Raw genomic sequence first — 13,306 nt, 5'->3', positions numbered from 1 at the left:
TTGCATAAGTTTATCCTCTCCCCAAATCAAGTCAATTCCATTCTGCTGTACATTGCAACCATAGCATTCTGCTGCCACCACACCTACAGGAGTGACCTACTAAAGCTGAAGAGAGGTGAAGTGGATGGTGGGGTTTGAATCCTGGAACATCTGGCATGGGCTGTAAATATTATTTCACATATTGAAATAAACTTGTACATCTAGTAGTCCATTCATTAGAAAATATACATTATAATACACGAGTACAAGCTCTACTTATAGCGGGTAAAGGACCAGAGACTGTCATTAGAATTATTAGCTCAATACTCACAGATAATGCTGATTTCCAACTTCTCTCCTGTGCGTTTTGAGGGGAGGAGGGAGTTGATCTTTGCCTACTGATCTGCAGATAGAAAAGGTATTCTCTTCCCTACACTAGAATTTCTCTTGTTGCCAATGTGACCCTGAGGATTTTCAAGTTTCTCTATAATTTTAAGAGGATTTAAAGCCCCAGGTGGTCCTTCTTTATTCCAGTAGATTCCAGCATGCAGTTACATTCATTATATCTCACTTCCTTCAGGATTGTTATTGTGAAAGATTTTGAGCTGGCGTAAGTCAATGTGGCTCCATTGACGCTGATTAAGATCTGTTCCCATATATCTAAGTTCATGTTGCTCAATATTAAGTACAAAATGCATATTTTGTGATGTGGATGCGTGCGCACGCACACACAATCCCAAATGTTGGCAAGCTTCTAATGCATTTATTATGCTTGCTAGACATGCTCCATTGCATAGGGTAAATGTGCAATTAGAAAAGTAGAGTTAGCTTACATTTGGTTAAGAAAATAACATATTTGGTTTATCGTTTGTGACTAGTAGGAAGAAGGCCCCAACCAGCAAGTAAAAGAAGGCTGTGAGAATAATAATTAATCTTACTTGTTGTGTGGGAAGGATGTATAGGAGTATAACAGGGTTTAAAAGAGAACTGGATAAATTCATGGAGGTTAAGTCCATTAATGGCTATTAGCCAGGATGGGTAAGGAATGGTGTCCCTAGCCTCTGTTTGTAAGACGGAGATGGATGGTAGGAGAGAGATCACTTGATCATTAACTGTTAAGTTCACTCCCTCTGGGGCAATTGGCATTGGCCACTGTCGGTAGACAGGATACTGGACTGGATGGACCTTTGGTCTGACCCACTATGGCCATTCTTATGTTCTTATGTATGATTCCAAAACTAACTAATAAAATAAAGAGCTGCAGTAACAAGACAAAGGGAAACTGTCTTCAAAGAAACAAGCCCAAAGAAACAAGCCTGTTCTGCGGGCAAGCAAGGATGGGGAGAGAAATAAGAAAGGAAGGCCTTGGAGGAAGGAATGAGCAAAGATAAAGTGCTTCAAACTGGGTTTTTGCTAAAACTAACAAGTTAGCTGAAGAGTATAAAGACAGACATGAAACTATAGGTTCTTGGTCAGACCCTACCTGATCATACTGAAAGACGCCAGAATGAGATGGTCATCCCTAGGTTTGGCCTATTTGTAAGTATACTGCTCACAAATTTAAGAATACTCTGTTACTATATTGGGTGTGGTGACTGCTTATTTTTAGGCTGACATGTTTACAGCAACTGCATAAAATACCATTTGGGCTTTGGATTTAATGAAGAAATTTATAGTTAAATTAGTGTTTGGTGATTTCTCATATTATTATTCATTATTCCAACATTTTGATGATCCATGAAGGGACCGCAGAAATGAACATCAGTTGCTGTAAACCCCCCAGAATGAAGGGGTAGCAATCTATCCTCGGGGGCCAGTATACAATTCTCTCCTCAAGAGAAATTCAGTAACACCAGGGGAACCGAGGGAGGTACTTTGGATACCGCTGTAAAAGAATGCCTGACAGAGCATGACCAAGGTCTGCTGAATGCCATAAAGAAATTCGTGACAGAGCCCTGCAAAGGCCTGGTGAACGCTGGGAAAAAGGCTGGGGAAAAGGCTAATGTAGTGCCCATCTTTAAAAAAGGGACGGAGGAGGATCCAGGGAACTACAGGCCAGTCAGCCTCACCTCAGTCCCTGGAAAAATCATGGAGCAGGTCCTCAAGGAATCAATTCTGAAGCACTTAGAGGAGAGGAAAGCAATCAGGAACAGTCAGCATGGATTCACCAAGGGCAAGTCATGCCTGACTAATCTAATTGCCTTCTATGAGGAGAAAACTGGCTCTGTGGATGAGGGGAAAGCAGTGGACGTGTTGTTGCTTGACTTTAGCAAAGCTTTTGACACTGTCTCCCACAGTATTCTTGCCAGCAAGTTAAAGAAGTATGGACTGGATGAATGGACTATAAGGTGGATAGAAAGCTGGCTAGATTGTGGGACTCAACGGGTAGTGATCAATGGATCCATGTCTAGCTGGCATGCGGTATCAAGCGTAGTGCCCCAAGGGTCGGTCCTGGGGCCGGTTTTGTTCAATATCTTCATTAATGATCTGGAGGATGGCGTGGATTGTACCTTCAGCAAGTTTGCAGATGACACTAAACTGGGAAGAGAGGTAGATACACTGGAGGCAGGGATAGGATACAGAGGGACCTAGACAAATTGGAGGATTGGGCTAAAAGAAATCTGATGAGGTTCAACAAGGACAAGTGCAGAGTCCTGCACTTAGGATGGAAGAATCCCATGCACCGCTACAGACTAGGGACCAATTCTGCAGAAAAGGACATAGGGGTTACAGTGGACGAGAAGCTGGATATGAGTCAACAGTATACCCTTGTTGCCAAGAAGGCCAATGGCACTTTGGCCTGTATAAGTAGGGGCATCGCCAGCAGATCGAGGGACATGATCGTTCCCCTCTATTCGATGTTGGTGAGGCCTCGTCTGGAGTACTGTGTCCAGTTTTGGGCCCCACACTACAAGAAGGATGTGAAAAAATTGGAAAGAGTCCAGCGGGGGGCAACAAAAATGATTAGGGGGCTGGAGCACATGACTTATGAGGAGAGGCTGAGGGAACTGGGATTGTTTAGTCTGTGGAAGAGAAGAATGAGGAGGGATTTGATAGCTGCTTTCAACTACCTGAAAGGGGGTTCCAACAAGGATGGATCTAGACTGTTCTCAGTGGTAGCAGATGACAGAATGAGGAGTAATGATCTCAAGTTGCAGTGAGGGAGGTTTAGGTTGTGTATTAGGAAAAACTTTTTCACCAGGAGGGTGGTGAAGCACTGGAATGCGTTACCTGGTGGAATCTCCTTCCTTTGAAGTTTTTAAGATCAGGCTTGACAAAGCCCTGGCTGGGATGATTTAGTTGGGGATTGGTCCTGCTTTGAGCAGGGGGTTGGACTAGATGACCTCCTGAGGTCCGTTCCAACCCTGATATTCTATGATTCTGTGATTCTATGCTGTAAATAGATACATTATTGGCAAAGCATGACGGTGGGCCATTAAATGCCGCTAAAATTGTAAAGAATTTTAAAAGAAATTTGATGACCCTGGAGACAAATATCAATACTGCCTTCTTAAGCAATCCGAAGGTTAAAGAAAGCACAGACTAAGGCAGCTGTGTTTCAGGCACTGGACGCGGTGGTGAAGTCTGTCCGGGCAAAGAGCACCACCTTGATGTAGGAGTGCAAAAAACCCCAGAAATAAGTTCTGTGCTACTGAGAGAAATCAGCTGGTGAATGTATGTCTCTTTGGGAGATAAGTAAGTGATTTAAGGAAAGAGAGTGAGGAGTTCAAAGGAGCATTTGCACAAATTAACGCTACAGAGTTTGGAGGGTGTTGTGGAAATGGTAGCGTGAAAGTGTTATAAGAAGAGAATGCTTGGTTTGATAATAAAACCCACTTATGGCAGTACAGCTTGGTACACTCATGCCGGGTGGAGCCCTGGCAGTCAAACAAATTATACAGGAGGGTGGGGAGGGGAGGGGTCAAGGGGCAGCAATTACTACCACTATGCTTTTGTCCCCAGGAATCTTTACAGCCGTCCTGAAGGAAAATTGGGCCTTTTCTGAAAGGAATCACCTGAAAATAAACAATTATAAATGACAGCTGCAGGCAGAGAGACAGTGTGATTTGAATAATTTCACTATGAACGATTTAGTCAAAGTTACTAAAAGGAAATCAGGGTTTTCCATTGGAACTTGACTGGGGAGTGTAATCTGGGTACAACTGTGTAAAAATAATTAGACCAGTGCCAGGGACGTTAAGAAAAGATTTTTTTTTTAATGTAAAACTCTATTTGTGTAATTAGGTAAGGGGTTAAGGACCTAAAGAAACACTTCTGGTTTATAAAACCCTATTTTGTATGTTTAAAATGAACTGGCTTTTTAAAAATGCCACTAAAAATCCATTTGAATTGTTCATTCAAAGTTGCAACAATGATAGACACATTTTGCCAAACACAGCTAGCTAGTGTTGTTTGGCTTTGTTATTTAGCATTTAATCCTTTGGGTGTCTCAGTGTTTTTATAAAGTTCAGCGTCCTGGTCGTGGCTGTGGTGGCAGGGGCAGCCAGACCCAGAAGAGCGGGGAGAGACTCTGGATCCTTTTTCAGTAATAAAACAGCAGCTCAGAGCTGCTGGAGAAGAATGAGAAATTAAAATGACAGTGCCCCTCTGGAGCAATGGCAGGGGTGAGGTACATAAGAGATGCAGTTAGGAACACTGGGCCTTAAGGTGGCTCTGAGTAATCAGACAGTCACGTTGATAATTGTGCATGGAAATTCTGACAGGTTTCAGAGTAGCCGCCGTGTTAGTCTGTATCCGTAAAAAGAAAAGGAGGACTTGTGGCACCTTAGAGACTAACCAATTTATTAGAGCATAAGCTTTCGTGAAGTGAGCGGTAGCTCACGAAAGCTTATGCTCTAATAAATTGGTTAGTCTCTAAGGTGCTACAAGTCCTCCTGTTCTTTTTATGGAAATTCTGTGAGCACAAAATAAATGGTTATACTTCATGTGAAAACTGATATGGCTATTATAATGTTGTAGCAAATAAAAAGTGCATGGTGAATTATGGAGGAATGTGTATGTCCCCATAGCATATGCAGGCGTAAAAGGAATGTAAACAAAACATGCTCCTTAATTAAAATCCTATGAGGGCTCCAGAGAGGAGCCATGGTAGGTTGTGTTTTCTTTTTCAGATTGCTGCGTGCTTTGGAACCACAACCCCGCGCCAAGAAAGATCAGTAAATAGAAAAAAATGGTGCTTAACCATGAAAAATCGTATCTAAAAATTATGATTAACTGTGGTGTAAAGTAAATGTTATTAGGGAGCGAAAAATCTGTCTGGTGGTCTTTTGTAAGTGAAAAAGAATAACTGTATTGAAACTAAAGCAATAGTAGAAAAGATTAAAATGCCCGAGATAGAAAACAACTTCATCTAATTAGTGTTAAACCTATGAAGAAAACGTGCAATTTGTAGACGATATTCTTGTGCATCTTACTGACGGGGAAAGCCATTTCAAAGTATTGGAAGCCCTGTTTAAGGTTTCGATGAAAGCTGGACTCAAGCTAAACTCAGAAAAAGGCCCAGCTAGTGAAATAGGAGGTTTCCTTCCTGGGACTAACCCTGCAACCCAGTCAGCAGGCTCCAGACAAACAAAATATTAAAGTGATTTTGGAGCTGCCCCTCCCTACCTCAGAAACAACACTTGGCATGAGAAGCTTTTGCTGGGATTTTGTTCCTGACTACCTCAGCCACTGCGGCACACTGCCGTCTCCCCGCTGCAGCGGAAAAAGGTAGAGTGGGAATGGAACCTCCAGCATATCCAGGTAGTGTATTATTTCAAAGAGGTTTGGACTCCAGTCCCAAATTATACAAAACCTTTTGGACTATTTGTAGCAACCAGGGACACAGCCATTTCAGCTGTGTTAACTCAGGGCTATCACGGGAGAGGAAAACCTATTGCTTATGCTTCCAGAGTACTGAACGGAGTTGAAAAGCAGTAAAGCCTCCGTGAAAAACACGTATTAGCTTTGTGGCGGTCCGGGACACATTTCAGATGTCGGGTGGGTTGGGACACGTAAAACTGTAATGACAGTACAGTGTCTAGTCCTAGTTTAACACAACCGCTGGCTGCTGAGAGCAGCAAACTGCTGTCTGTCCTCTTAAACAACCCTCACCTTTGCCAGGGTGGGAGTCTTAATTGATGGTGCTCCAGAGGAGTGTCCTGGAGGAATTCCCTCTCAAGAGGGGCCCCCTCACCCTTTTATCCCAGGTGCAGTACAGAATCTAACTTCTGAAGGGCTGCAACCTGAGCGGCTTATGTTAGGCTGACCCCTCTCCCTATATCACCAGAAAGGGACCCACTCACAGGATTTGCTCAATGCTTAATTTGTAATGAAAGAAGGGCGGGGGCTCAAGCAATTAGGGGCTGGGCCCAAGCAATTCTTTTGCTTTCATAACTGACGTCACAAGCCCAGAGGCACGAGGGCTATGATCTGCCAAGCTGAGAGGTGCTGGGGCTCAGCCCTGGCACAAATTAAGCCCAGGATTTGCTGTTTGTGTGGGTCCAGCCCCTAATTATCCAGTCCTTGCTGGTACCACCTGAGCGCAAGCAGAAAACGGTGATTTAGTAACACTGCAAGAGTCTGATCCAGGGCTATCTGCTTTTACACCCAAAGTAACACACGGGGAGCTAAACCAGCTGAAGGGTAAATGGCTCCTTGCCAGGGGAAACTTGTTGCTTAGTGAAGGGGATGATTTAGATGACCCGGTCTGGATTCCCCTTAAAAGGGAAATGTTAAGACTGGTGCATGATGTGCCATCAGGGGCCCACCAAAACGCTGATGCCACTTATCAGCGACTAAGTAAGGTGGCCTGGCGGCCCAATAGTAAAACAAACGTAAAACTTCATGTTTTGTGCTAAAAACAATCCACCAGGGAAAACAAAACGTGGATTTAGCCAGGCCCAACACTGCAGGGGGTCCTGGGAAAGCTTGCCAAGTGCCAATGCAGGGGAGTTACCACTTACAAGAAGAGGCAACCAATATTTACTTGTGGCTATGTACACACAGCAGCTTAAGTGGGTATAAGCTATGTCACTCAGGAGTGTGAATAACACCCCCACCCCCACCCCGAGCGATGTAAGCTGACCTGAGCGCCGGTGTGGACAGCACTATGCTGGCAGAAGTGTTATCTTTTGTTGGCTTAGAGCCTCTGTAGGGACAGTGTACAGTGGCAGAGCTGTAAGCGCTGTAGTGTAGCCATAGCCTGTGATTGCTGATGCCTTTTACTAAATGGATAGAGGCCTTGCCTACTTGAAAAGCCACTGCACCTGTTACAGCAAGATTGTAGAATGTCTCTGCTAGGTGGGAATGCCCCAGGGCGTAGACAGTGCTCGAGGAACAACTTTCACAGGGAAGGCAATGAAAGGTGCTTTCATCATTCTGGGAAAAGAGCAAAAATGTCACATACCCTATCAGCCCTAGGCTTCTGGCTTGGCGGAAAGGACAAACAGAACAAGTGAAACAACACGGTGTGTGAATCAGGCAAAGACTGGGATGAAAAGTGGCCTTTGATTCTTATGGATTTAAGGGGGAAGCCAAAGTAAACCAGCCGGTGTCACTCCTTTTATTGCCATGATGGGCGGAGAGATGAGACTCCCAGAATATTTGTTTGCTGTCCTCATTGCCAAACCTAATGAAGGAAGGGTTGGTCACAGCTCAGCCGGTAAGACTGCTGGGAGAAAATTTATGAGACATGTAAGTGTCTATTGCACAGCAGCAGGGGCAGGATCATGCCAAAATGAGGGCATACTTTAACAAACAAGCCGGAACTGTAGATTGGCAAGTTGGGGACAGAGTGATGGTGCAGCTGACCCCAGACAACCCCCCATTTTTGGCATCTAGGTGGGGAGGTCCATACTATATAATATAAAACCTCAGCCCTGCCGTTTATTTGGTACAAATAGAAGCAGGACCTAAAAGCAAGGATCGATGGCTCCTGCTACTCAGTGAAAGTTGCACAAAGGTTCCCGTAAAGGGAACACCAAAAATTGGGTTGGATTTTTCAGACTACTGTCAGTGTATGAAGAAGCTGGTGTCATTGCACATAAGAAGTCTACCACTGCGGTACATGGAAAATGCAACTCAATAAACACAGAAATAACAATCTACGTTTGGAGATATGAAGAAGTCTCTGTCACTGAGGTGAGAGCCAGAAGCCCTGGTCAGTTGTGGGGTGAAATAGACAATGCCTCTGGATATTGCATTCAATTCTGTAAGTGGTCTAAGAACAAGCAAAGCCATGATACTTGTGTAAGAATTGACAGGCATCGCACCAATCCCTATTTAGGGAACAGTACCTTGAATATTCCATATGGGTATGCTAGGCCTGAGGGGCATTATACAGAGTTTGTGTTTCCTGTAAAAGTTTATGCAAACAGGGCTTATCAATATGTACCCTTCTGGGGATCAGGAAGGGTAGAAATAAGAGTGGCACAAAAGTACATTGAAAAGAAAAACTCAGAGTGCTTCAGGGTAGAGGCAGGACCCGGTAATGGATTGGTATTAAGGCCCCTTAAAGAAGAGCTATACAACAATGTTCAATGTAGACATGTACCTGTGTTGTTTAATTTGATTTCATTGCCTTTGCCAAAAGGATTCTGTCTGCCGGAGCTTGGCTAATTGTATGGCAAAATGATAAAGGACTATTGGGAAGACTTTGTTGGTACAAATGCAGAAGTAAAGGCACCCAAATCAATTCAAAGGCAAAGCCAACGGAGCCTATCTGCCAGTGATGTAGCAGGTGGTTTGGAGCCAGAGCATCAATCTGAAACCAGGCAGACATTGAGCCCTTGTGGGAACATGACCATGCATTCCAACGCCAGGACATCCTGAGCCCAGTGACTGAGCATAGGAAAGAACTCATTAATCAATAACTTTTGAATGTATATAATATGCAGTTTGTTTAAGGAAGTACAGCACAAAGTCAACGAACAAGTTAACCAAACCAATTAAGGTTATCAAAGTGGGGCAATGGCCAGGGCCATACCCTGTTCTATGCCTGGAGAGAATGTATTAGCCAAAATCAAGGCCACTCTCACTGATATGGAATAAGGTAAATTGCCCTCTTGTATAACCCCAGAGAAACTGAAAATGTGATGAGGCTGATTGGTGTAAAACTATAACAACAAAACCTCTCCAGGCTCCAATATCATGAAAAGAATACAGGACTCCTTATCCCACCTACGCTATCTGTCCCAGTAATTGCAGATCAGGTCATTCAAACCCCTGTTAAACCTCTCAAAGTTCTGGAAGATACGGCAACTAATTAAGTTGGAAAAGAGTTTGTTTCTCCTCCTCAAATACTGTTGCAAGATGAGGACAAGGTCTTGAAAGCACTGAGCTTGTCCTGTTGCTCACACCTGGGAGACACCAATAGATGCCCATGTAATGTCTTACAGACAGAGCTGCTGGCATGTGAGTTAACTCTGCGGGAGCAATCTCCAAACTGCACAGTACAGTAGAGATGCTGGGGAACTGGTGAAATGAAAACTGCTTATGCTGGGATTGGTAAATATTGCTTGGTGGATGGCAATAGCCACTTTCAGTGGCTAGATCCAAAAAATGTTATTCTGATTGGCCAATTTTTTGTACCCCACCAAAATTCACTGCAGTGATAAATGGAAAGACTTTACATCCCATACCCATTTTCCATAATGTAACTGAATGATGGGCTGAATTCAGATGAGAGGAGAATGCTTGAAAAGCAATACCCAAATTTGGGCATGCTATCCTCACTTGAACCTGGATCTTAAAAGCTTAATAGCCATGCACAGAGAATTCGGCAGTTAACTAGCTCCACCTGGTGGGAACAAGGGTACAAAGTGGAATTACATTCATGGTGAAGATTTGCAAAAAGAAACGGAGTATTTGTGGCACCTTAGAGACTAACAAATTTATTTGAGCATAAGCTTTCATGAGCTACAGAAGTGAGGTGTAGCTCACGAAAGCTTACGCGCAAATAAATTTGTTAGTCTCTAAGGTGCCACAAGTCCGCCTTTTCTTTTTGCGAATACAGACTAACACGGCTGCTACTCTGAAACCTGTCATGGTGAAGATTGTCATTCAGAGCTTTGATAGTTATCAGTGTGATTATGGTAATTGTAGTTTTGATTTTGTATTGTCAAGTTTATTAGTTGTACAAGATGTTGCAAAATTATAGATGTATGTTTAAAATGCTTAATGTAGTAAAGCCCATGTAGTATGTAGGGTTCTAAGGTGGTGAATGTAGGATAATTATGAAATTAAACAATTAGCGTTAGCATAAGTTTGGTTAAGAAAATAATGTATTTGCTTTATGGATTGTGGCTAATACGGAGAGGGCCTCAAAAATCAAATAAAAGAAGGCCGTGAGAATAATAAGTAATATAACTCGTAATGTGGGGAAAATGTATGATTCCAAAACTAACAAAGAGCTGCACCAACAAGACAAAGAAAAATTGTCTTAAAAGAAACAAGCACAAAAGTTTCCACTGTTCTGCTGGCAAGCAAGGATGTGGGGAGAAGACAAGAAAGGGAAGCTTGGAGGAAGGAAAGGGGCAAGCATAAACTGCCTCAGACTGGGTTTTTGTTAAAGCTGTCAAGTTACCTGAAGAGTATAAAGAGAGCCATGAATCTGAAAGTTCTTGGTCAGACTCTACCTGATTATGCTGGAGACTCAGGGCTGGATTAACCTTTTGTGGGCCCAGCCCCAAACATATTTGTGGGCCCCCACGGGGGCAAAGGAGCATGGCGTGGGGAGTTTGGTCCCCAGAGCAAGGGACCAGCCAGGGGCAATGGGGCATAGCACGGTGGGGCCGGCCCTGCTCCACCCAGCCCAGTGCAAGGGCACTGTATTCAAACCGGCAGTTGTCAGACGCACACTGGCCCGCCCAGCCCTGTGCTGCCAGTGTGCCCCTTCCTCTCGGGGGTGGGCCCAGGCTGTGCCACACAGCCCCCAACTCCCTATGCCCAGCATCTCCCGGAACTGCTATGCCCAGCAGCCCCACACACAGACCCTCCACCACAAACGCACAGCGGCCTGCACTCCCCCCCAACCCAGCACCCCCCCTCCCCACACACAGCCGCACCACTACTGCCCAATGCACTTCCCCACAGCCCACCATCACAACTACACAGCATCCCACTCAGACCCCCCACTTCCCAGCATCCCAACACACAGACCTCCCTCCCCACCCCAAGACTCCCTCAGGATCCACTTGCCTGGAGATAGGGTGACCATACGTCCCCGTTTGGCTGGGACTGTTCCCTTTTTCAGCTCTGTCCCGGCCAGCCTGACTATTTTGACAAAACCGGGCATTTATCCTGTTTGCTCTTGCACTGATCAGTTGGCAAGAGCAAATGAACAAATGCCCAGTTTACCAAAAAAGTCCAGTGTGCCCCCCCATAGCGGGGTGTGGAGGAATGTGCGTGCGGGGAGCGGCGATGCGAGGTGTCAGGCAGCAGGGCTTGAGGGGTCAGCCCCGGACCCAGCCAGAATGCAGCTTGTGGGGGGGGGGAGGTTTAGGGGCCAACGTCAGCCCCTGGCAGCGGTGTGGGGAGCTGGGGCAAGGGAGGGGTCAGCCCCAGTTCTAGCAGCAGCACGCGGAGCTCGGGGAGTTGGGGGGGGGGAGGGTCAGCCCCTGGCTGCGGCGTGGGGAGCTGTGGGGGAGGGGTCAGCCCCAGTGGTAGATTTAAGGTTAGTGGGGCCCTGGGCTCAGCTTCATTTTTGGGGCCCCTCCTTGGGACCCAGCCGAGAAAAAGAACGTTCTCTTTTAGTTCCCCCCCTGCCCCCATTTTTCATTCTTTTTTTCTTCACCCTCCTCCTGTAAGTAATAGCGAGTACACGAAAATAGAGTGAGATAGCTTGATTGTTTTTCTAGTCTAACTTATTCTTCCACAGGCCACCTGAAAATCACTGCGGGGGGGTGTGGGGGGGGTCTCGGGGGACCACTTAATGATCTTTCCAAATATTGTTTGTACCTTTAGCTACCTACTGTAAAGCGCTTTGGATAAGAGCACTTTATATAAAAAAGAAAGTAAAAAAACCATCGGGGTGTGGGGTCTGGCCAGGAGTTAGGGTGTGGGAGGGGGCTCAGGCCTGGAGCAGGAAGTTGGGGTGTGGAGCGCTTACCTGGGGCAGCTCCTGTTTGGTGCGAGGGGTGGAGGTGGGAATGTGGTTGGGGGGAGGGGTGTTGGAGTCAGGGCAGGGAGCACCCCCATGACTCCAGCCCACACCCCAGCCCCCTGCCCTGAGTGGCTCACGGCGGGGGGTGGGGAGGATGGGATGGGGGAGTGCTGGGGCCCCGCCTTTGCTCCGCCCTGCCCTGATTCCACCCCCTTCCCCAAGGCCCTGCCCCTGCCTCTTTTCTGCCTCTTCCCCCAAGCATGCTGTGGCCCCACTCCTCGCTCCCCCTCCCGGAGCACTGGCAAACAGCTGTTTGGCGGTGGGGGAAGCGCTGGGAGGGAGGGGAAGGGGTGGGAATGTGGCACACTCTGGAGAAGAGGCGGGGGAGCTTGGCTGCTGGTGGGTGTGGGAGGAGCCAGCCTTGCAGCAGGAGCCCAGGAGCCGGCAGGACCAAGCTTCTGCCTCCCCCGCAGGAGAGAGTGGTGGGCAGGGGCAGAGAGGAGCTTTGGGGGCCTTGCAGCCCAAGCAGAGCGGATTGGGGGCAGGGCCCCTTTGGAGCCTGGGCCCGGCACTGTGGCGCCATGGGAAACCTGGTACTAGCTGGAGTACACCAGAATGAGAGGGTTAGCCCAAGGTCTGGCCTATTTGTAAGTATACTGATCATATACTTAAGAATACTCTGTTACTGTATTGGGTGTAGTGACTGCTCATTTTTAGGGTCTTAGCTATATTTAGAGCTACTGCATAAAGTATCATTTGGTTTTTGGATTTAATAAAGGAATTTATGGTTAAATTGGTGTTTGGTGCTTTCCCATAAGAATGGCCATACTGGGTCAGACCAATGGTCCATTTAGCCCAGTATTTTGTCTTCCGACAGTGGCCAATCCAATTGCTTCAGAGCGAATGAACAGAACAAGCAATCATCCAGTGATACATCCCCTGTCAATCCCACCCAGCTTTTGGTAATCAGAGGCTAGGAACACTCAGCACATCAGTTTGTATCCCTGACCATCTTGGCTAGTAACCATTGATGCCTCCATGAACTTATGTCGTTCTTTTTTGAACCTAGTTATAGTTTTGGCATTCACAACATCCCCTGGGAATGAGTTCCACAGGTTGACTGTGTATTGTGTGAAGTAGTACATCCTTTTCTTTGTTTTAAACCTGCTGCCTATTCATAATTCCAGCACATTGCTCATAGATAAATGCCTTCTTAAAACACTC

The 13,306-nt window shown here is 46.0% G+C and overlaps 2 protein-coding genes across 2 annotated transcripts in view; one reads left to right on the top strand and one right to left on the bottom strand.

Moving 5' to 3' along the window:
* Positions 1 to 13,306, bottom strand: part of LOC140911919 (urea transporter 2) — a 41,013-nt gene that overhangs the window by 26,770 nt on the left and 937 nt on the right. The gene's annotated exons all lie outside the window — the stretch shown is intronic.
* The window catches only part of LOC144930545 (uncharacterized), a 171,084-nt gene continuing 170,111 nt past the window's right edge, over positions 12,334 to 13,306 (top strand). The window contains exon 1 of the mRNA XM_078852703.1: positions 12,334 to 12,729. The gene's annotated coding sequence lies outside the window, so the exon portion shown is untranslated. The remainder of the gene's footprint in view (positions 12,730 to 13,306) is intronic.

This window comes from Lepidochelys kempii, chromosome 5 (genome assembly GCF_965140285.1).
Source record: "Lepidochelys kempii isolate rLepKem1 chromosome 5, rLepKem1.hap1, whole genome shotgun sequence".
NCBI lineage: Eukaryota > Metazoa > Chordata > Testudines > Cheloniidae > Lepidochelys > Lepidochelys kempii.
This window is presented reverse-complemented; position numbering and strand designations above follow the sequence as displayed.